Genomic DNA, 25904 nt, shown 5'->3' on the forward strand with positions numbered 1-25904 from the left:
ATGTCCCTCGATTCTTATAACTGCCATCTGGTTTCAGTACAAATTGTAAATAGCCTTTCGCTCCCTGTATTTTACCCCTGCCACCTTTAGAATTTGAAAGAGAGTATTCCAGTCAACATTGTCAAAAGCTTTCTCTAAGTCTACAAATGCTAGGAACATAGGTTTGCCTTTCCTTAATCTTTCTTCTAAGATAAGTCGTAAGGTCAGTATTGCCTCACGTGTTCCAGTGTTTCTATGGAATCCAAACTGATCTTCCCCGAGATCGGCTTCTACTAGTTTTTCCATTCGTCTGTAAAGTATTCGTGTTAGTATTTTGCAGCTGTGACTTATTAAACTGATAGTTCGGTAATTTTCACATCTGTCAACACCTGCTTTCTTTGGGATTGGAATTATTATGTTCTTCTTGAAGTCTGAGGGTATTTCACCTGTCTCACACATCTTGCTCACCAGATGGTAGAGTTTTGTCAGGACTGGCTCTTCCAAGGCTGTCAGTAGTTCTAATGGAATGTTGTCTACTCCTGGGGCCTTGTTTCGACTTAGGTCTCTCAGTGCTCTGTCAAACTCTTCACGCAATATCGTATCTCCCATTTCATCTTCATCTACATACTCTTCAATTTCCATAATATTGCCCTCAAGTATTTCGCCTGCGTACAGACCCTCTATATACTCCTTCCACCTTTCTGCCTTTCCTTCTTTGCTTAGAACTGGGTTTCCATCTGAGCTCTTGATATTCATACAAGTGGTTCTATTTTCTTCAAAGGTCTCTTTAATTTTCCTGTAGGCAGTATCTATCTTACCCCTAGTGAGATAAGCCTCTACATCCTTACATTTGTCCTGTAGCCATCCCTGCTTAGCCATTTTGCACTTCCTGTCGATCTCTTTTTTGAGACCTTTTGTATTCCTATTTGTCTCTGTCATTTACTGCATTTTTATATTTTCTCCTTTCATCAATTAAATTCAATATTTCTTCTGTTACCCAAGGATTTCTAGCAGCTATCGTCATTTTACCTACTTTATCTTCTGCTGCCTTCAATACTACATCCCTCAGAGCTACCCATTCTTCTTCTACTGTGTTTCTTTCCCCCATTCCTGTCAATTGTTCCCTTATGCTCTCCTTCAAACTCGGTACAACCTCTGGTTCTTTCAGCTTATCCAGATCCCATGTCCTTAAATTCCCACCTTTTTGCAGTTTCTTCAGGTCATAACCAATAGATTATGGCCAGTGTCCACATCTGCCCCTGGAAATGTACTACAATTGAAAACCTGATTCCTAAATCTATGTCTTACCATTAAATAATCTATCTGATACCTTTTAGTATCTCCAGGGTTCTTCCATGTATACAACCTTCTTTCATGGTTCTTAAACCAAGTGTTAGCTATGATTAAGTTGTGCTCTGTACAAAATTCTACGAGGCGGCTTCCTCTTTCATTTCTTAGCCCCAATCCATAATCAGCTACTACGTTTCCTTCTCTCCCTTTTCCTACACTCGTTTTCCAGTCGTCCTTGACTATTAAATTTTCGTCTCCCTTCACTACCTGAATAATTTCTTCTATTTCATCATACATTTCTTCAATTTCTTCGTCATCTGCAGAGCTAGTTGGCATATAAACTTGTACTACTGTAGTACGTGTGGGCTTCGTATCTATCTTGGCCACAGTAATGCGTTCACTATGCTGTTTGTAGTAGCTTACCCGCATTCCTATTTTCCTATTCATTATTAAACCTACTCCTGCATTACCCTTATTTGATTTTGTGTTTATAACCCTGTATTCACCTGACCAAAAGTCTTGTTCCTCCTGCCACCAAACTTCACTAATTCCCACTATATCTAACTTTAACCTATCCATTTCCCTTTTTAAATTTTCTAACCTACCTGCCCGATTGAGGGATCTGACATTACACGCTCCGACCCGTAGAACGCCAGTTTTCTTTCTCCTGATAACGACATCCTCCTGAGTAGTCCCCGCCCAGAGATCCGAATGGGGGCTATTTTACCTCCGGAATATTTTACCCAAGAGGACGCCATCATCATTTAATCATACAGTAAAGCTGCATGCTCTCGGGAAAGATTACGGCCGTAGTTTCCCCTTGCTTTCAGCCGTTCGCAGTACCAGGACGGCAAGGCCGTTTTGGTTATTGTTACAAGGCCAGATCAGTCAATCATCCAGACTGTTGCCCCTGCAACTACTGAAAAGGCTGCTGCCCCTCTTCAGGAACCACACGTTTGTCTGGCCTCTCAACAGATACCAATCCGTTGTGGTTGTACCTACGGTACGGCTATCTGTATCGTTGAGGCACACAAGCCACCACACCAACGGCAAGGTCCATGGTTCATGGAGGGGGGGGGGGGGCAGCCACGTTATGCGAGAGAATGTGAAAAGTGTCCATAAATAGTAAAAACGTGAGAAATCGAACCGTTTTCGTCATTTGCTATCCTATCGTCGGAATGCCAAATCGTCACATTGGAAGCTTTTCTCTCTCAAACGGTTACATATATCGTCTGCAAACCTATGTGGCGTGCTGCAGTATGCGGAGACACTAAAAGCACCACAGTAGAACTCGCAAGAAATTTCTAAGTTGATGTTATCGGTCAGTAAGAAGCAGTACAATCAAGTTTTAGTTATCGATTATTGACTTATTAGCCGTGTCCATAAGTAGTAAAAACCTGAGAAATAGCACTGTTCTCGTCATTTGCTATCGTATCGACGTAATGTCACATCGTCCCATTGGCCGCTTTTCTCTCTCAAACGGTAACTTCTATCGTCTGCAAACTTATGTCGCGGAGACACTAAAAGCACAACAGTAGAACACAGAAGAAGCTTCTAAGTTGGTGTAATAGCCAATAAGAAGCAGTGAAATTCAAGTTTTAATTATCGATTGTTTACTTTTAGCCGGCTTTGGTGCATTGGACATGAGCCAGGACCTTAAGATTTTGCATGAAGGGAGGTCTAGCAGCCGCGTTGCACGGGAGAATGTGAAAAGTGTTCATATGTGGTAAAAACCTGAGAAATCGCACCGTTTTCGTCATTTGCTATCGTATCGACGTAATGCCAGATAGTCACATTGGCCGCTTTTCTCTCTCAAACGCTTGCATATATCGCCTGAAAACCTATGTGACGTGCTGTGGTGTGTGGAGACACTAATAACACCATAGTAGAACACAGAAGAAGCTTCTAAGATGATGCAATCGGCCAGTAAGAAGCAGTACAATTTAAGTTTTAGTTAACGATTATTGACTTATTAGCCGGGTATTGTGTCTTGGACATGACCGAGGACCATAAAATTTAGCATATAACAACCGCTGGCAGCCACGTTGCACGAGAGAAAGTGTCCATAAATAGTAAAAGTCTGAGAAATGGCACCGTTTTCGTAATTTGCTATCGTATTGACGGAATGCCAGATCGTCACATTGGAAGTTTTTCTGTCTCAAACGGTTACATTTATCGCCTGCAAACTTAAGTGGCGTGCTGCGGTATGCGGAGACGCTAAAAGAATAACAGTAGAACACACAAAAAGCTTCTAAGTTGATGTTATCAAACAGTAAGAAGCAGTACAAATCAAGTTTTATTCATCAATTATTGATTTATTAGCCGGCTTTGGTGTCTTGGACATGATCGAGGACCATAAAATTTTGCATGTAACAACGGCTGGCAGCCACGTTACAAGAGAGAATGTGAAAAGAGTCCATAAATAGTAAAAGTCTGAGGAATCACACCGTTTTCGTCATGTGCAATCGTATTGACGGAATGCCAGATCGTCGCATTGGAAGTTTTTCTCTCTCAAACGGTTACATATATCGACTACAAACCTATGTGGCGTGCTGCGGTATGCGGAGGCACTAAAAGCATAACAGTTGAACACACAAAAAGCTTCTAAGTTGATGTTATCAAACAGTAAGAAGCAGTACAATTCAAGTTTTAGTTATCGATTATTGACTTATTAGCTGGCTTTGGTGACGTGGACATGACCAACGACCCTAAGATTTTGCATGAAACAACGACTGGCAGCCACGTTAAACGAGAGAATGTGAAAAGTGTCCAAATGTTGTAAAAACCTGAGAATTCGCACCGTTTTCGTCATTTGCTATCGTATCGACGTAATGCCAGTTCGTCACTTTGGCCGCGTTTCTCACTAGAACGGTTACATTTAACTTCTGCAAACTTATATCGCGTTCCGCGATATGCGGAGACACTAAACGCTCCACAGTAGAACACAGAAGAAGCTTCTAAGTTGATGTAATCGGCCAGTAAGAAGCAGTACAATTCATGTGCTAGTAATTGATTATTGACTTATTAGCCGGCTTTGGTGCCTTGGACATGACCGACGATCTTTCGATTTTGCTGGAAACAACGACTGGGAGAAACTTTACAGGAGAGAATGAAAAAAATATCCACATGTAGTGAAAACCTGAGAAATCGCACCGTTTTCGTCGTGTGGTATCGAATCGACTTATACCCGGGCCGTTGAAACATTGCACTTGACGTTTGCGTATGAAGTTGGCAGCGTAACAGAGTAACAAGTGAACAACGATAGGCACTAGGCGTTCAGCGTGGGGCGCCAGCCAATCACAGCGCAGTGAGCACTGCTGTTACTCACGTGCTGTGACGTTAAAGTTACCGCGTTGCCGGCTTTGTTTAGTGAATGTGTATACAACGTGAGTTGTGTGTTGTTTACCGCGTATTTTCGTTGTACTGTGTGCTATATCGTTGTGACTTTTGTTACGTTGTGAGTTTACGTACTTGGAAAATGCCACCGAAAAGACTTCGTTCACCTAGTGACAATCCTTTGCGTCGAGGGGTGCCGCTAAACAGCCAGGCACTGGAGTTGCTACGCAGAACTCGTGAGTTTTACGAGCAGGAGAAAAACTACGTAAGCATTCATGGACAGCCATCAATTCCTGCCGACAAAGTGGTGGAACGTACGTCGAAAACTCTTGGTATTAGTGCAAGAACGGTAGTAAGTAAGGGAGTATTACTACAAAACTTTGAAGATACTGAAGTGAGCCGTAACGATTCCGAGCTGTCTGCATCAAATAATACATTTTTATCAACCCTGGGAAAGAAGAAAAAGCGGCGTAGTCCTATCACAGATTTAGATTCTTTCCAGACTGATGCAGTTCGTAGGCATGTTTATGCTTACTACAGCAGAAAAGAGTATCCGACTGTAGCTAAGTTATTAATCTCTTTAAAAGAAAGTGAACTCTTCAGGGGTGGTAAAACAGACTAAAATTTGTGCTAAAAAATATGGGTTTCCGTTACAAAACGCTAGACGGACGCAAAGTACTGTTAGAGAGGGCACATATTGTTACCGCTCGTAGCATTTTCTTGCACAAAATTGTGGGCAGAGACATTCATTCCATAATTTGGCTAGACGAAACGTGGGTTAATGCCGGGGAAGCTGTCAGTAAATGTTGGAGGGATAACACACCCAGCAGTACCGGCCATCAGCCGACGGGAAGAGGAGCTAGATTAATTGTGGTCCATGCAGGCTCCTCCAGTTGTTTTGTCCCTGACGCACTTTCAGTTTTTAGATCAAAAAAGACTGGTGATTACCATGAAGATATGGATCACGCACGATTTGTTGAGTAGTTCAGGAACCTTTTAAAACAATTTCTTGTCCCTACAACAATTGTAATGGACAATGCTCCATATCATTCGGTGATACAGAACAAAGCCCCAACTACAAATGATCGGAAAGAAATTATGGTGCAGTGGTTACAGGCTCGAAATATTGCAGCGGATATGGGTATGACAAAGGTTCTGTTATATTCTCTTGTTAAAGAAAATAAGCCTACGACACCTACATACGTAGTAGACGAAATTGCCAAGGAGCAGGGTCATACTGTAATAAGGCTGCCACCATATCACTGCCATTTCAACCCTATTGAGTTAGTATGGAGTGACGTAAAAATGTATGTAAGGAACAACAACAAGTCCTTTACAATAGCAGAGGTGGAAAAGCTGTTGCGTGAAGCTATTGTGACTGTGGATGCAGCCTCACGGAGAAAAAAAGTAGAGCACGTCGAGAAGCTTATACGAGCAGCACAGACAATAGAAGGCATTATCAGCGGCCTGAACAATTAATGATTTGTCTTGCCGATGACGACGATGAAGACGGTTTTAGCGATGAATCGGACAACAGTGACGATGGCGAGCTGGATGGAATTGCGCCATTATCGCTGTAAATTGGTGAGTGAAAAAATTCTAATATTGGTTATTTATTGCAATCTCGGTTATTATTTATTTTGTAAACTACGTACATTATTGATTTTAAAGTACCAGTCGTCAGATGCTTGTTTTTTGTATTTCTATGCTCCGTTATCGAAAGGGTGCGCATTGTTATGCTTTTACATGCATTATTATACGGTTGTTTACTTCCTGTCATTGTAGTACAACTAAAAACGAGTTTTTATATACATTGCAATTGCTCAATCGCTTGCATTTACGAGACGGGACGGAAAACTGTATCGTCTGCTGTGTGTATAGAGGCTGCTGTTGTAACATCGCTATTACAGTATAGCCAACCTAACTAGACAAAAAGCGAACTGTCAAGTGCATTGTTTCTCCGGCGGGAGAATAATGCCAGATCGTCAGTTGGGCCACTTTTCTCTCTCAAACGGTTACATTTATCGACTGCAAACTTATGTCGCGTGCTATGGTATTCGGAGACACTAAAAGACCACAATAGAAGACAGAAGAAGCTTCCAAGTTGATGTAATCAGCCAGTAAGAAGCAGTACATTTGAAGTTTTAGTTATCGGTTATTGGCTTATTAGCCGGATTTAGTGACTTGGACATGCCCGACGACCTTAAGATTTTGCATGAAACAGCGACTGGCAGCCACGTTACACGAGGGAATATGAAAAGTGTCCATATGCAGTAAAAACCAGAGAAATCGCACCGTTTTCGTCATTTGCTATCGTATCGACTTAATGCCAGATCGTCTCTTTGGCCGCTTTCCTCTTTCAAACGGTTACATTTATCGTCTGCAAATTTGTGTGGCGTGCTGCGGTATGTGGAGACACTAAAACACCACAGTAGAGCACAGAAACTTCTAAGTCGATGTAATCGGCGAGTAAAAAGCAGTACAGTTTAAGTTTTAGTTATCGATTATTGACTTATTAGCCGGCTTTGGCGCCTTGATCATGAGCTAGGACCTTGCGATTTTGCATGAAACGACATCTGGACGCCACGTTGCACGGGAGAATGTGAAAAGTGTTCATATGTAATAGAAACTTGAGAAATCCGCCCCTTTTCGTCATATGCTATCGAATTTACTTAATGCCAGATCGTCACATCGGTCGCTTTTTACTCACTGAAACGTTTACATTTATCGTCTGCAAAGTTATGTCGCGTGCTGCGGTATGCGGAGACACTAAAAGCACTATAGTAGAACACAGAAGAAGCTTCAAAGAAGATGTAATCGGCCAGTAACAAGCAGTACAATTCATTTTTATTTATCGGTTATTGACTTATTTCGCTGCTTTAGTGCCTTGGACATGAGCTTGGACCTTGCGATTTTGCATGAAACGACGTCTGGACGCCACGTTGCACGGGATAATGTGAAAAGTGTTCATATATGGTAAAACTTGAGATATCCACCCTGTTTCACGTTTTGCTTTCGAATCGACGTAATGCCATATCGTCACATTGTCCCCTATTCTCTCTGAAACGTTTACATTTATCGTCTGAAAACTTATTTCGCTTGCTGCGGTGTGGGGTGACACTACAAGCAACAAAATAGGAGCTTCTTAGTTGATGCAATCGGCCAGTAAGAAGTAGTATAAGTGAGATTTTTGTTACTGATTGATGAATTATTGGCCGGCTTTTATTGCCTAGCATGTGACCGAGGACCCTACGCTTTAGCATGAGCCGAGGTCAGGCAGCCACGTTACACGCAAAAATGCGAAAACTTTTAATATGTATTTAAAAACTGTAGAAGAGCACCTGTTTGCGTCACTTGCCTTATCACGTATTGCTAGATAGTCACATAGGTATCTTTTCTCTTGGAAACGTTTACATTTATGGTCTGGAAACCTATGTCACGTACTGAGGTATCCAGTAGTAACACAAGGAACAAAATAGAAGCTTCTAAGTTGTTGCAATTGACTAGTAAGAAGTAGTACAAGACAAGTTTCGGTTACGGAATGTCAATTATTGGCCAGTTTTGGTGTCTTGCAGTAGATTGAGGACCTGGGAACTTATCTGTCTACTTACGCTCCCCCCTCCCCTCCCGTCCGGAAGATTTCTGTCTACCTATCGCTCTTCCGCTACCGCTACTCTCGTATTAGGTCTGCCTACCTACCACCCCTTGGAAGATCTCTCTCTACCTACCCCACCCATTGGAAGACATTTGTCAACCTACTCCCCTCCATGGAATATGTCACTCTACCTTCCTCCCATCAGAAGATGTCTGTCGACCTCCCCCTTTCCAGAGATGTCTCATTACCCACCCACGCAATCGGAAGATGTTTGTCTTCCTACCCCCTTGGAAGATGTCTGTCTACCTACCCCATGCCAGGATGTGTCTATCCCCCCCTCCTTGGAAGATGTCTGTCTACCCCCTCTTGGAACATGTCTTCCTACTCCCCCTCGGAAGATGTCTGTCTGCCAACCCTCCCCACAGAAGATGTCTGTCGACCTTATCCCTCACTCGGAAGATGTCTTTCTACCATACACACTGCTTTGGAAGATGTGTGTCTATCTACGCCCTCCCCCCTCCCGTCTTGGAGGATTTCACTCTACCTACCACCCCTAGGAAGAAGGCTATCTAACCAACTGTCGGAAGATGTCTCCCCCCTCTCGGAATATGTCTATCTACCATCCTCTCAGAAAGTATCTAACCCCCTCGGAAGATGTCTACCACCACTCGGAAGATGTCTACCTACCCTCGGAAAATGTCTGTCTATCTACCCCCTTCAGAGGATATCTGTCTACCTACCTCCCATCTGAAGATGTCTGTCTACCTACCCGCACCCTTGGAAGATGTCTGTCTACCTACCCCACTTGGAAGATATCTGTCTACATACTCACTCTCTATGAAGATGTATGTCTCCCTACCCACCCCTCGGAACAGGTCTGTCTACCTACCCCTCCCCCCCCCCCCCCCTGGGAAGATGTCTGTCTACCTACCCTATACTTTGAAGATGTCTGTCTGCCTACCTCCCCTCGTAAGGTTCTGACTACCTTTTTGTTTAGCCCATCCAGTACTTCACAGAGAAAAGAGAATATACCATTTTCAGTTGCCAAACGACTTCTATAACCGAACTGTGCATTTGATACAAATCGTGTGATATAAAATGATCAACTAACCTTACATGCACAGCCTTTTCGGTAACTTTTGCAAACACTGATGGCATAGAAATAGGTCTAAAATTTTCTACATTATTCCTTTCTCCCTTTTCATAAAGCGGCTTTACAGCTGAGTACTTTAATCGCTCAGGAAACTGACCGTTCCTAAAGAAAAATTACAAATTTGGCTAAATACAGGACTAACATGTGCAGCACAGTACTTTAATATTATGAAAGACACTCCATCATAACCATGAGAGTCCTTAGTATTCAGTGATTTAATTATTGACTCAATCTCCCCCTTGTCTGTATCACAGAGGAGTATTTCAGACATCAATCTCAGAAAGGTATTTGCTAAGAAATTTGTATGATTTCCTGTTGAAACTAAATTTTTATTTAGCTCGCCAGCAATGCTCAGAAAGTGATTGTTAAATACCGTACATATATCTGATTTATCACTAACGAAAATATTATTACTTAGAACTAACTTTATATCATCGACCTTGTGCTGATGACCAGTCACTCCCTTCACAACTAACCAAATGTCTTTAATTTTATCCTGTGAATAAGCTATTCTATTTGCATATCACATACTTTTTGCCTTGCTAATAACATTTTTAGGCACCTTATAATCCTGTTTGTAAGGGGCTATGGTAGCTCGATTGTGACTACTTCTAACATTTTGATGTAATTCCCGCTATGTTCTACATGATATCCTTATCCCACTAGTCAGCCAACCGGGCTGTCCATGACTGCTAGTACCCCATTTAGAATGTTCTAATGGAAAACAACTCTCAAAGAGCATGAGAAATGTGTTATGGAAAGCATTGCATTTATCCTCTGTATTATTGGCACTATAAACATCTTGCCACTCTTGTTCCTTGACAAGTTTTAAAAAACTCTCTATTGCTGTTGGATTGACTTTCCTATGTTCTATGTAACTAAATATGACATTGGCTGGAGTAAAAAAACCTTTTAGTGTTAAAATTTGTGCATTATGGTCTGAAAGGCCATTCACTCTTTTACTAACAGAATGCCCATCTAGTAATGAAGAACGAATAAAAATATGGTCTATGACTGTGCTACTGTTCCCCTGCACCCTAGTTGGAAAAAAACACAGTTTGCATCAGATCATATGAATTTAGGAGATCTTCCAAAATCATTTTTCTTGGGACCGAGCGAGGTGGCGCAGTGGTTAAGACACTGGACTCACATCCGGGAGGACGACGGTTCAGTCCCGCGTTCAGCCATCCTGATTTAGGTTTTCTGTGATTTCCCTAAATCACTTCAGGCAAATGCCGGGTTAGTTCCTCTCAAAGGGCATGGCCGACTTCCTTCCCCATCCTTCCCTAACCCGACGAGACCAATGACCTCGATGTCTGGTCTCCTTCCCCAAACAACCCAACCCCCCTCTTTCTTGCACAATCATATACAAAATTAATATTGAAGTCCCCACATATAACTACTTTCTGGTACTTCCTACAAAAGTGAATCAAGAACCCTCTCTAGCTTAAGCAAAAATTCTCTGAAGTTGGAGTTAGAGGCCCTATAAACAACAGCAATTACAAGTTTAATTTCACTAAATTCAACAAATGCTGCACAACTTTCAAATATCTGTTCAGTGCAGTGTCGCAACAAGTCTATGGACTCAAATAACATACTGTTTTTTTATGTACAGAGACACTTCCGCACCCCGCAAGGAACTCCTTGAGAAACAGCCAGCTAATCTGTAGCCTGGTAAAGCAAGCCTATAAATTATCAATTTATTGAAGTGGTGCTCTGATGTACCAATAATTTCAGCATTAACATCTATTAGCAGTTCACTAACTTTATCTCTAATAAATCTTATATTTTGATGAAATATGCTAATTCCTTCTTTACTTGGAAACATTACATCCTCTGGAGGAGAGCCCTTAAAGGCACTTCCTTTAAGCAGGTATACCTATCAGCTGACTTCAGTATTAAGAAGGTGCAGCTCTAACAGGAACTACTACAGGAACTTTTCCATGAGTGACACCACTACCGCCACCACCACCCACTACACTGTCACCTATAAGCTTAGGTAGCCTCCCCTTCGCATACCTATTGAGGTGCAGGCCATGCCTAGTGAAACCCAATTTACTGATAGACCCAACTGGTACCACTGAGATGTGATCCATGCCCTCTGTCATCAGTGCACTCTCCAGCCCCACATTAACGCGCCTAACAGCCGCATTAAGGTGTGGCCGATCATGATGCTGAAACAGTTTCACGAAAAGCACATTAGTGCCACCAGTTTGAGTAGCTATCTTAACCAAGTGACCACTGACATCATACCCCATGTCCCTATTGCGACTGCTCCCAGCTCCATCCACTATCACTACCTTATCCTCCTTTGTAAAATTCTTACATAACTCCCCTACGCTTTCAGCCACCTGAGCCAACCCTGCACTAGGCTTCACAATGCTTGTGACCTGGTACTGACTCCACAAAACTTCCTGCAAATGCTGGCCCACACCTCTACCGTGGGAACTACCTAGCAGCAGAACCTAGGCCTCCTAATTGCTGAGGACTGCTGCAAGTTACCTACATATACAGCTTCACGAGGCTCCTCTCCGCTCAACTCTGACAGTTTGTCGTATCTATTGCATGTATGCAAAGTAAAACTGTCTGACTACCTCCTTTTCCTAGCTATCTTCCTGCCAACTGCCAGTTCCCATTCCCTAGCACCCTTCACCCTCCTCAACTTATCTAGTTCCTTCTTTGCGCATTGTAACTGCACCTGAAGGGCACAGATCTTACACTCCTGCTCCTCTATTAACTTGCTTCTACTACAGATTCTACATTCCCAGGACAGGATCACCCTAAAATTACCACTGGCTTCCCCAATGCATTTCCCGCAATGAAAACACTTTGAACAAATCCCACAGTGTAATCCACTACTCACAAACCTACGACAGAACCCACACTTCTCACTCATGATAAAATTTTACAGTTACTAAAATAAACTGTACGTCTACGTCAGCAAAGTTCAGTTACAAAAGCAGCACTGTTTAAGAACTAACAACTATGGTCTCGAAATTCTCTAACTACTAAGAAAGCAGCTACTTGTATTAATACTACTACAACACAGCCGATACCAATACCAGCAAAACTTCACAAAATTATTGGCTAAAACCAAAAAATTAAAACTAAACGCCAGTTCAAAACTAAAGCACGAAATTTACTGAAAACTCTTTAAAACACAGCGAGCGAACGATTACAAAAGTTTATTAAGTCATTATTTCACCACAAACGGCAAGCAACACCACTGTAATCCATTCAATTTAACAACTGTATTACAGAGCACAAACAAGTTCGTCAGTACTTAGCTTATAACCGCTACAGATGCAGTGCACGCCGCAAAATGTAAACACACTGATGAGGCGCGAGGCTTAGACGAACCACGAAAGCACACTCACAAATAATAGACCACTCGAGTCAATGCAACAGGAAGAAAGACGGAGGTAAATGAATATCCACTAATAAGTTGCTTTTACGGCTAAAATAATAACACAAACAAACTATAAAATACGTAAATGAAGCCTAAAAGTTATAAAACATTAACAAGCTATTTCAACAGCAGTGCAGCTCACTTGACGTCACACCCATGACCATCTGCCCCCCCCCCCCCCCCTGAGATGGTGCCTATCTACCCCACACTCGAAATATGCCTATCTATCCCCCTCAGAAGATATCTGCCTAGCTACCCCCCCCCCCCCCCTCGGAAGATATCTGTCTACCTACCCCTCCTCGGAAGATCTATGTCAACCTGCACCTACCTCCCCACCCCCTCAGATGATGTCTGTGTACCTACCCACACCCTTGGAAGATGTCTGTCTACCTAACCCCCCCCCCCCCCCTCAGAATATGTATGACTACCTACCACTCCCCTCGGAATATGTATGTCTACCTACCCCACCCCTCGGAAGATATCTACCTACACCTCCCACATCGGAAGATGTCATTCTACCTCTCCCTCATTGAAAACTGTCTGTCTCTCATCGCCCCACCACCTAATATGTCATTCTACCTACTTGCCTCCTTAGAAAATATCAGTCTACATAACCCCCCCACAGGCGATGTCTGTCTACCTGCCCCGTGAAAGACGTCTATCTACTTAACCCCCTCGGCAGATGTCTGCCTACCTCAACCCCCTAAGGAAGATGTTTGTCCACCTACCTCACCCTCTGAAGATGTCTATCTACATCCCCCAGAAAAACTTTCTCCCCACCTCGTAAGATGTCTATCACTCTGGAAGATGTCTCTCAACCCTCCCACCCCCCCACTCGCTACGCAGATGTCTATCTACCTACCTGCCCTCTCGGAATATGTCTGTCTACCTATCCCAACCCCCATCCAGCCCCCCGCTCAGAAGTTGTTTACCCCTATCATGGAAGATGTCTAGAGACCCCCAAACTTCAGAAGGTATCTTCCAGACCTCATCACCATTCGAAGATGTCTACCCCCTTGGAGGATGTCTACTCCCCCTGGAAAATGTCTGTCTACCCATGTTGGATGATGTCTGTCTATCTACTCAGCCCCCCTGGAAAGATGTCTGTTAAACTACCACCCCTTGGAATATGTTTATCTATTATTACCAGCACAAAAGATGTCCATCAACCTACAATCGCCCTCTGAAGATGTCTGTCTACCTGTAGCTCCCGCTTGGAAGATGTCTGTCTACCTACAACAGCCCTCAGAAGATGTCGGTCTACCTATCCCCACATCAGAAAATGTCTGTTTCATCTCCCCACCCTTGAAATATGTCTGTCTACCTACACTCCCCGTCGGAAATGTCTGTCTACCTAAGCTCCCTCAAAACATATCCGATTAGCTATCCACCCCAAAAGACGTCTGTCTACCTACCCAACCGCCGGAAGATGTCTGTTTACCTACCCCTCCCCCTCGGAAAATGTCGGTCTCTCATCCCCCCACCAGAGGATATGTCTGTCTACTTACCTGCCCTCCCTCGGAAAGATCTCTGTCTACCTAAACCCACCCCTCAGAAGATGTGTGACTACCTACCCCTCCCCTTGGAAGATGTATGTTTTCCTACCCTCCCTTCAGAATATTTCTGCCTACCTATCCTCTATCACAAAGGATGTCTGTCCACCTACAATTCCTTTCAGAATGTGTCTGTCTACATACCCACCCACACTCGGAAGAAGTTTGTCTACCTGCCCACCCCCTCAGGAAATGTCGGTCTACCAACCCCCTTAGAAGATGTCTGTCTACCTGTACCCCTCTGATGACGACTGTCTACCTAACCGCCCTCTGAAGAAGCCTGTCTACCTAACCCCCTTGGAAGATGTCTGTCCTCCTACAACCCTTCAGAATATGTCTGCCTACCTACCCCTGTCTTGTGAGATATCTGTCTACAAACCCCCCCCCCCCCCCCACATGATCTGTCTACCTACCCCCCTCCCCCGTCATAAGATGAATGTCTACCTATACCCCTCAGAAGATGTATGCTTATCTACCCCCCTTCAAATGATTCGATTTTATCCCTCCTGTGGGAGATGTCTGTCTCCCTACCCCTACCTCTGAGGATATCTGTCTACCTACCCCCCCTTTCGGAAGATGTCAAACTTCCACTCCTCTATGAAGATATCTACTCCAACATCAGAGAATGTCTACACCCCTCTTGGTCTGTCTACCAAAACGCATACTTTGAAAGATGTCTCCCTCCCCTTGAAAGATGTCTGTCTAACAAGGACACCACTCAGAAGATGTCTGTCTACTGAACTCACCCTCAGAATATGTCTCCTCCTTACTTACCCCCCCCCCCCCACCTTGGAATATGTCTGTCTACCTACCCAATTCCCCATAAGAAGATGACTGTCTACCTTATTCCCCTCAGAAGGTGTATGTCTACATACCACCCCTCGGAACATGTGTGCCTACCTAAAACCCCCGGAAGAGGTCCATCTTCTCCCATCTTGGAAGATATTTATTTACAGCCCTCTTGGAAGATATCTACCCCTGTCTTGGAGGATGACTACCTCCCTCTCAGAGGATGTCTACCCCTCTCTGAAGATATCTGTCTACATACCCTCCTCTCGAAAGGTATCTCTCCTCCGTCACATGATGTAAGTCTATCAACCCTCAAATGGAAAATGTCTGTCCTCCTAATCCCCCTCGGAAGATGTCTGTGTACCTACCCACCCATGATGTCTGTCTACCTACCCCTTAGGTATATGTCCGTATACCTACACCCGTTTGGAAGATGTCTGTATACCAAACACCCCTCCGAAGATGACTATCTACCTACCCTGCTTCAGAAGGTGTCAGTCTACCTAACCCCTCCTTGGAAGATGCCTGTCTACAAAACTGCACTGGGAAGATGTCTGCCTACCTAACCCTTTCCACAATTGATGTCTATTTACCAACCGCTCTGCCTCGGAAGATGTCTGCCTTCCTACAAATCTCACAACAGAAGAGGTCTATCTACCTACTTACACCCCTTGGAAGATGTCTCTCTACATAGCCCCAGTCATAAAATATTGTCTACCAACCCATACCTCGGAATATGTCTGTCTATCTACCCCCCAGAAGATGATTGTCTGATTACCCCCTCATCTGAAGATGTCTGCCTACCTAGCCCCCACTTGGAAAATGTATGTCTATGTACACCCCTCGGAAAATGTCTGTCTACCTACGCCCCCTCAGAAGATGTCTGCTTACCTACGTGAACTTTTGTATGATGTCTATCTACAATGCCTGCACTTCGAAGATGTTTGGCTACCTACCGCACCCATTGGAATATGTCAGTCTACGTACCCACCACCCATCGGAAGATGTCTGTCCACCTACACATCCCCCTCGGAAGATGTCTGTCTACCTACACCCATCAGAAGATGTTGTCTACTTACCACCATCGGAATATGTCTCTCTACCTATCCCCTCTTGGCAAATGTCATTCTACACCAACCCTCTGAAGAGGTCAGTTTACCTACAACCCCCCAGAAGAAGTCTGTCTACCTACCCCCCCTCTCGAAAAATGTCTATAGTCACCCTACCTCGGACAATGTCTCTCTACCTATGCCCCATCATGGAAGATGTCTGTCTACCCACCCACCCATCAGAAGAAGGCTGTCTACTACCATCCCCCTCACAGAAGATGTCTGCCAACCAACCCCCTATTGGAAGATGTCTGTCTACCTACCCCACCCCACCTCTGAAGATGTCTGTCTACCAACCCTCCACTTGGAAGATGTCTGTCCTCCTACAACCCCTCAGAAGATGTCAGTCTACCTAACCCCCTCTCAGACGTTATCTGCCTAAATACCCCTCCTCAGATGGTTTCTGTCTACCTACACCCACAACCCCTCATAATATGAATGTCTACCTAAACCCCTCAGAATCTGTATATTTACCTACCCAACGTCGAATGATTTGTGTCTATCTTATCCCTATCTCGGAAGATGTCTGTCTCCCTACCCACCCCCTCTGAGGGTGTCTGTATACCTACCCCCTTCTCAAAAGTTGTCTCTCTACATTCACAACACATTTGAAGATGTCTATCTATGTACCTCCTCTCGAAAGATATCTATCTATTGCCACAATGGAAGAAAAGTATCTCTCCCCTCTCGGAAGATGTCAGTCTACCACTCCTCTCAGAAGTTATACACTCCCCATCTGAGAATGTCTACACCCCTCTCGGAGGATGTCTGTCTACCAAACTACATCCTTTAGAAGCTGTTTCCCACCCCTTGGAAGATATCTGTCTTCCAACACCCCCCATCCCCCCCATGGAAGATGTCTGTCTACCAAACCCAGCCTCAGAAGATGTCTCCATACCTACCACCACTCAGAAGATGTCTGTCTACCTACCCATCCCCATCAGAAGATGACTGTCTACGTTATCCCCTTCAGAAGATGTCTGTCTACATACCCTCCCTCAGAAGATGTCTGCCTACCTAAGACCAGTGGATAATGGACAACTACCTCCCTCTCGGAGGATGACTACCTCCTCTCTGAAGATATCTGTCTATGTACCCTCCCCTCGAAAGATGTCTCTTCCCCCTCAGATGATGTATGTCTACCAACCCCCACATGGAAAGTGTCTGTCCTTCTAACCCCTTCGGATGATGTCTGTGTACCTACCCACCTGGAAGATGGCCGTCTACCTACCCCCAATTGGGACATGTCTGTCTACCTTCCCCCCTAGGCATATGTCTGTATACCTACAGCCGGCCGTGGTGGTCTCGCGGTTCTAGGCGCACAGTCCGAAACCGTGCAACTGCTATGGTCGCAGGTTCGAATCCTGCCTCGGGCATAGATGTGTGTGATGTCCTTAGTTTAGTTAGGTTTAAGTAGTTCTAAGTTCTAGGGGACTGATGACCACAGCAGTTGAGTCCCATAGTGCTCAGAGCCATTTGAACCATTTTTTTTATACCTACGCCCTTTCGGAAAATGTCTGTCTACCTACCCCATCACCTCAGAAGATGTAATTCTACTTACCACATCTCGGAAAGTGTCAGTCTACTTATGCCCCACCCTCAGAAACTGTCTGTCTACCTTGCCCCTTTGGAATATGTCAGTTTACCAACCCCACTCAAAAGATGTCTGCTTACCTACTCTCCCATCCAAAGATGTCTGTCTACCTACCACCTCTCGGAGGATTTTGTCTCCCCCCTCTCTGAGATGTCTTCCTACATCCCCTTGGAAGATGCCTATCTAAACCCCTAGGAAGATATCCCTCCCTCTAAAAATGCCTACCTAACCCCTTCCACATCGGAAGATGCCAATCTCGCCCCTTAGGTTGATGCCTACCCACACCCACCTCATAAGATTATCTATCCATTCCCTCCAAAGATGCCAATCTCCCTCCTCGGAAGAGGTCTATCTACACCCCTCAGAAGATGTGTATCTACCACTAATCTTGGAAAATGTCTATCTACCCCCCTTAGAAGCTGTCTCCCTACCCCCCATGGAAGATGTCTACCCCCTTCTGAAGATGTCTATCTACCCAGCCCAGGCGGAAAATATCTATGTATCCCTCCACTCGGATGGTGAAAATCAACCAACAGCTTGGAAGATGTCTATCTACCCCACCCTCAGATGATATCTACACCCTCTGGAAGATACCTATCCCCACCTCAGAAGATGTATATCCCCCAGGAGGATGTATATAACCCACCTCATGAAAGATGCCTGTCTACCAACCCCCTCCTCTCGGAATATGTCTGTCTACCTACCCCACCCCTGTAAGATTTCCATCTAGCCCCTCCCCTCAGAGGACGTTTATCCTACACTCAAAAGATTTCTACAGCCTTCCTTCATTTGGAATGTGTCTACCGCCTATTCTGAAGATGTCTGTCTACCTCCAAATTCTAGGAACATGTGTGTATGTCTGTCTTCCTCACAAACTCGGGAAAAGGCTATCTATCCCCCCTATGGAAGAAATCTATCTAACCCTCTCTCGGAAGATGTATACCTACCCTCCTCACCGAAGATATCTACACCCCATCTTCGAGGAGCTCTATCACCCCTTCACGGAAGATGCCTGTTTATCTACCAGAACCCATCGGAAGATGTAAGTGTACATACCATCACTCCCCACAGAACATGTCTGTCTACTTACCGACCATTCTTGGAAGATGTCTGTCTACCCCCCTCCCCCTTTGAAGATGCCTGACTACTCACCTCCCCCCATGGAAGAATACTATCTCCCCCCCTCCCAGAAGATGTCAATCTACCTCTCGAAAATATCTACCTCCACCCCCAGAAAAATGTCAACCCTCTCTCTCGAAGGATATCTGTTTACCTATCCGGCCCGAATCGAAAAATGTCTCCCCCTTGGAAAATGTCTGTCTACCAAGCTCCCTCCTGGAAGACGTCTGTCTAAGAAACAACCACTCAGAAGATGTCTGTCTATCTACCCCTCCTTGGAATTGTTTGTCTACCATTATCACCACAGAAGATGTCTACTCCCTCCCCCCTTGGAAGATGTCTGTCTACCTACCACCCCCTCAGAAGATGTCTGACCACATACCCTGCTTCGGAATATGTCCGTCTACTTACCCCTCGCAGAAGATGTGTGTCTTCCTACCTCCCAACAGAAGATGTAGGTAAACAGATATCTTTCGAGAGGGAGTAGGTAGACAGACATCTTGCAAGGGAGTGATATGTAGACAGAAATTACCAAGGGGTGGGGAAAATTTAGACAGAATTCTTCCAGGGGGGGGGGGGGGGGCGTGGGTATACATACATTTTCTGAGTGTATGTAGGTAGACAATCTTCTGAGGGAGTAGGCAGTAAGGCACCTTCCGAGGGGGGTAGGTAGACAGACATCTCCCATTGGTGGGTTGGTAGACAGCCAACTTCCGAGGGGCGTACTTAGACAGACATCTTCTAGAGGGGTAAGTAGACCAACATCTTCCAAGAGGGGGGGGTAGGTAGACAGACATCCTCAGAGGATAGGGGGGGGGGGGGGTAGGTAGATAGACATTATCTGTGGAGGTGTGGATAAACAGACATCTTCTGAGGGGTAGGTAGACAGACATTTTCTGAGTTGTGTTATAGGTAGACAGATATCTTCCAAAGGGGGGTAGGTAGACAGAGACTTCCTTGGTGGTAGTTTGAGAGACATCTCCTGATGGGGGGTTGGTAAACAGACTTCTTCTGAAGAGGGGTAGGTACACAGACATCTACTGTTGGTGCAGGACAGATAGACACAATTCTTCTGAGGCTGGGGATAATAGAAATCTTCCGAAGGAGGGCACATGGACAGATATTTTCCAAGTTGGGCAGGCTGACAGACATCTTCCGGGGGGTAGAAAGACATAGATATTCCAAGGGTGGTAGGTAGACAGACATCATATGTGTGGTGGAAGGTTGATAGACATCATCTTAGTTTGGGTATGCAGACAGGCATCTTCCAAGGGGAGGGGGTATATAGGAAGATACCTTCTGAAGGGGATGATAGACATCTTATGGGAGTAGGTAAACAGACATCATTTGTGTGGATTTGATAGACATATATATTGGGAGGGGGTAGTTAGACATCTTCCGAGTGGTGGAAAATAGACAACTTCCAAGGGGGAAGTAGGCATCTTCCTAAGTGAGGGGGCAGGTTGCCTGACATCTTCCATGGGGTAGGTAGCCAATCATCTTCCAAGGATGGGTTGAGTGGACAGATATATTCGATGGGGGGGAGGGTGGTAGGTAGAGAGAGACCTTCCTGGGGCGTAGTTTGACAGACTTCTCCTGATGGAGGGTTGGTAAACATACTTCTTCCGAGGGGGGCTGGAAATAGACATTTTCCGAGGGGGCGGGACAGATAGACACACATCTACTGAGCTTGGTGATGTTAGACATTTTCCGAAGGGGGCATGTTGACAGACATTTTCCGAGTTGGGCAGATAGACATATATTCTTTGAGGGGGTAGACAGACATACATCTTCCAAGGGTGATAGATATACATTTTCTGAGGGGACGGTATGTTGGCCGACATCTTCTGACGAGGGAGTAGATAGACAATTTCTGAGCTGGGGTAGAAAGGCATCTTCCAAGGTGGTTAGATAAGCATCTTTCAAGAGTGGATTGGGTAGATAGACAGACATTTCCCGAAGGGGGGGGGGGAGGGGGGTAGGTAGTGAGACATCTTACATACAGGGGTAGGTAGACTATCATTTTCTCAGGGTAAGATGGGTACACAGACATTTTGTGGGGGGTAGGTAGACAGACATCTTCAAGGGGGTAGGTAGACAGACAACTGGGGGGGGGGGTGGTGGTTGTTAGACAGACATGTTCCAAGGAGGGGTAGATAGACAAACATCTTATGGGGGGGGGGGGGGCAGGTAGACAGACATCTTCCATGTGGGGTACGTAGACAGACATATTCTGAGGGGGTGAGACTGGCATATACCGAGGTTCGTTAGTTAGACAGACATCTTCCAGAGGGGTCCTAGGTAGACATACACCTTACGAGGGTAGTGATAGGAAGTCATACATCTTCCAAAGCGGTTTTTTCGGTTGTCAAATGACTTCCAAAAGGGGGGTATGTACACAGACATCCTCCAGGGATGGGGGAGGGTTTGACAGAGATCTTCAGAGGTGGGGTAGGCAGTTAAACATCTTTCGAAGTGGGGGTAGGTAGACAGACACCTTCTAAATGGCGGTACCTAGGTAGATGGGCAGACATCTTCTGGGGGGGGGGGAGGTAGGTAGACAGGTATCTTCCAAGGGTGTGTACGAAGAAAGTCATCTTCTGATGGCGGGTTTGAAAACACGTTTTCCGGTTGAGGGGATAAGTAAAGAGACATTTCAGGGGGAAGTAGGTAGACAGACATCTTACGAAGGGGGGTGGTGTACGTAGGCTGTCATCTTACCTTACGAGGGGGAGGGGGGGGGGGGTGGTAGATAGACAGATATGTTCCAAGGTACTCTATCAACTGCAAAACACCAAAACCGACCAATAACTGAATTTTCTATTACTAAAACTAGACTTATAATATGTCTTACTTGCCTATTACATCAACTTAGAAGTTTCTATTTTGTTTCTTGTGGAGTCATCACATACATCAGCAGGCGAGAGAAGTTTTCAGATGATAAATGTAAACCTTTCCGGAAAAAAAGAGATCAATGTGACGAGATGTCATTACGTCATTACGAAAGAAAAAGACGAAATCGTGAGGTTTTCTCAGTTTTTTACTACATATTATCACTTTTCGCATTTTCTCGTGTAATGTGGGTGCCAGACCTCGGTTCATGCGAAATCATAAGGTCCTCGGTCAAATGCAAGGCACCAAAACCGGCCTACAGTTTAATTTTCGATACCTAAAACTTGAGTAGAACTACTTCTTACCTACCTATTGCATCGACTTAGAAGCTCATATTTGTTGGTTGTGGTCCCACCGCATACCTCAGCACATGACGTAAGTATCCAGATGTATATGTAAACATTTCCGTGAGCAAAGCTGCCACTGCGACGATCTGGCATTTCGATTAAGCGCGTGAGTGCGTGTGAAATCGCTCTCTAAGTTTTCATACATTTTTAGGTTTCAGATACATATTTTAACGGTTTTTGTGATAATATTTACTATATAAGTTACTTATTAATGGTTTCTTCATTCACCTCCGCCTTTCTTGAGTTGTGACCCGATCTTTGTGAGTGTTTCGTATCGAGCACCTTAACTTCTTACCTGTGTTTACATTCCGCGCTGACCAGGTGCAGCTGTAGCGGCGCATCCAAAGCTAAGTACTAATTATTTGTTTGTGTATAGTGGCTTATTTTGGAACTTTAAGTGTCTTCGTCCGGTGTTCTTATTGTCATCTGGTGAAATAATTTCAAACGAAATTTTCGCGAACTGTTTTCAGTTTCGTTACTGTGTCATTAGACGTTTGATTATCTTTCTGTTTTGTCTTTTGTTATATTTGCTGTTGATAAATACTGTTAATAATAGTAGTTACTTGATTTGTAGAGCAAGATTATGATTATTGTAGCCAGTTTCTTATTGTACTAACGGAACTTAAATAAATGCGAAAGATTTTCTCAGGTTTTTACTACATATTAACACATTTCACATTTCTCCGTGCAACGTGGCGGCCAGACCTCGATTGATGCAAAAGCTTAAGGTCCACGATCATGTCCAAGGCACCAAAGCCGGCTAATATGTCAATAATCGATAACCAAAACTTGAATTGTACTGGTTCTTTCTGGCCGATTACATCAAATTACAAGCTTCATCTGTTTTATACTTTGTTGCTTTTAGTGTCTCCGCATACCGCAGCACACGACATAAGCTTGCAGACGATAAATGTAACAGTTTCAGAGAGAAAAGCGGCGAATGTGACGATCTGGCATTACGTCGATTCAAAAGCAAATGACAAATACGAAAGGTTTTCTTAGAATTTTACTACATATGAACACCTTTCAGATTCTCTCGTGTAATGTGGCTGCCAGACCTCGTTCGATGCCAAATCTTAAGGGCCTCGGTCATATCCAACGCACCAAAGCCAGCTAATAAATCAATAATTGATAGCTAAAACTTGATTTGTACTGCTTCTTACTGTCCGATTACATCAACTTAGAAGCTTCTTCTGTGTTTTAATATGGTGCTTTTAGTGTATCCGCATTACCGAAGCACACGACATAGCTTTGCAGACGATAAATGTATCCGTTGCAGGGAGCAAAACGGCCATTGTGACGATCTGGCATTAATTCGACTCGATAGCAAATGACTAAAACGGGCGGATTTCTCGAGTTTTTACTACATATGAACACCTTTCACATTCTCCCGTGCAACGTGGTCGACAGACCTCGTTTCATGCAAAATCTTAAGGTCCTAGCTCATGTCCAAAGTACCAAAGCCGTGTAATGAGTCAATAATCGATAACTAAAACTTTAGTTGTAGTGGCACTTGCTGTCCGATTACATCAACTTAGAAGCATCTTCTGTCTTTTACTGTGGTGCTCTTAGTGTCTTCGCAAACAGCAGTATGTGACATAGCTCTGCAAACGATAAATGTAACCGTTTCAGAGAGAAGAGCTCCCAATGTGACGATCTGGCATTAGGTCGATTCGATAGAAAATGACGAAAACGAGCGGATTTCTCAGGTTTTTACTACATATGAACAGTTTTCACATTCTACTGTGCAACGTGGGTGACAGACTTCGTTCGATGCCAAATCTTAAAGGCCTCGGTCGTATCCAACGCACCAAAGCCAGCTAATAAATCAATCATTGATAGCTAAAACATGATTTGTACTGCTTCTTACTGGCCGATTACATCAACTTAGAGGCTTCTTCTGTGTTTTAATATTGTGCTTTTAGTGTATCCGCATTGCCGCAGCACACGACATAGCTTTGCAGACGATAAATGTATCCGTTGCAGGGAGAAAAGCTGCCATTGTGACGATCTGGCACTAAGTCGATTCGATAGCCGATGGCAAAAAAGCGCGGATTTCTCAGGTTTTTACTACATATGAACACTTTTCACACTCTCCCGTGCAACGTGACTGGTAGACCTGCCTTCATGCAAAATCGTAAGGTCTTAGCTCATGTCCAAGGCACCAAAGCCGGCCAAAAAGTCAATAATCGTTAACCAAAATTTGAATTGTACTGCTTCTTACTGGCTATTACATCAACTTAGAAGCTTCTTCTGTGTTCTACTATAGTGTTCTCAGTGTCTCCGGTTACCGCAGCACGCAACATAGCTTTGCCGACGATAAGTGTAACCGTTTCATAGAGAAGAGCGGCCAAAGTGACGATCTGGCATTAAGTCGATTTGATGGCAAATGAGCTAAACGGGCAGATTTCTCAGGTTTTTACTGCATTGTAACACTTTTCACATTCTCCCATGCAACGTGGCGGTAGTCTTCCCTTCATGCAAAATCGTAAGATCTTAGATCATGTCCAAGGCACCAAAGCCGTCTAAAAAGTCAGTAATCGATAAGTAAAACTTGAATTGTACTTCTTCTTACTGGCTATTACACCAACTTAGAAGTTTCTTCTGTGTTCTACTATGGTGCTTTCAGTGTCTCCCGATACCGCAGCACGCAACATAGCTTTGCAGACAATAAGTGTAACCGTTTCATAGAGAAGAGCGGCCAAAGTGACGATCTGGCATTAAGTCGATTAGATAGCAAATGACAAAAACGTTCGGTTTTTTCAGGTTTTTACTACATATGAACACTTTTCACACTCTCCCGTGCAACGTGGATGGTAGACCTCCCTTCATGCAAAACCGTAATGTCTTAGCTCATGTCCAAGGCACCAAAGCCGCCTAAAAAGTCAATAAACGATAACTAAAACTTGAATTCTACTGCTTCTTACTGGTTATTCCATCAACTTAGAAGCTTCTTCTGTGTTCTACTATTGTGATTTTAGTGGTTCCGCATACTGCAGCACGCAACATAGCTTTCCAGTCGATAAGTGTAACCATTTCATAGAGAAGAGAGGCCAAAGTGACGATCTGACATTCAGTCGATTCCTTTGCAAATGACAAAAACGGGCGGTTTTCTCAGGTTTTAACCACATATGAACACATTTCACACTCTCCCGTGCAACGTGGCTGGTTGACCTACCTTAATGCAAAATCGTAAGGTCTTGGTTCATGTCCAAGGATGCAAAGCCGTCTTAGAAGTCAATAATCGAGAAATAAAACTTGAATTGTACTGCTTCATACGATCTATTACATCAACTTAGAAGCTTCTTGTGTGTTCTACTATGGTGCTTTCAGTGTCTCCGGATACCGCAGCACGCAAAATAGCTTTCCAGACGATAAGTGTAAATGTTTCATAGAGAAGAGCGTTCAAAGTGACGATCTGGCATTAAGTCGATTCCATAGCAAATGACAAAAACGGGTGGTTCTCTCAGGTTTTTACTACGTATGAACACTTTACACACTCTCCCGTGCAACGTGGCTGGTAGACCTCCCTTCATGCAAAATCGTAAGGTCTTAGCTCATAACCAAGGCACCAAAGCCGGCTAAAAAGTCAATAATCGAAAACTAAAACTGGAATTGTGCTGCTTCTTACTGGCTATTACATCAACTTAGAAGCTTCTTTTATGTTCTACTATAGTGTTGTCAGTGTCTCCTTATATCGCAGCACGCAACATAGCTTTGCAGACGATAAGTGTAACCG

Source organism: Schistocerca gregaria, unplaced genomic scaffold, assembly GCF_023897955.1.
Source record: "Schistocerca gregaria isolate iqSchGreg1 unplaced genomic scaffold, iqSchGreg1.2 ptg000177l, whole genome shotgun sequence".
Classification (NCBI taxonomy): Eukaryota; Metazoa; Arthropoda; class Insecta; order Orthoptera; family Acrididae; genus Schistocerca; species Schistocerca gregaria.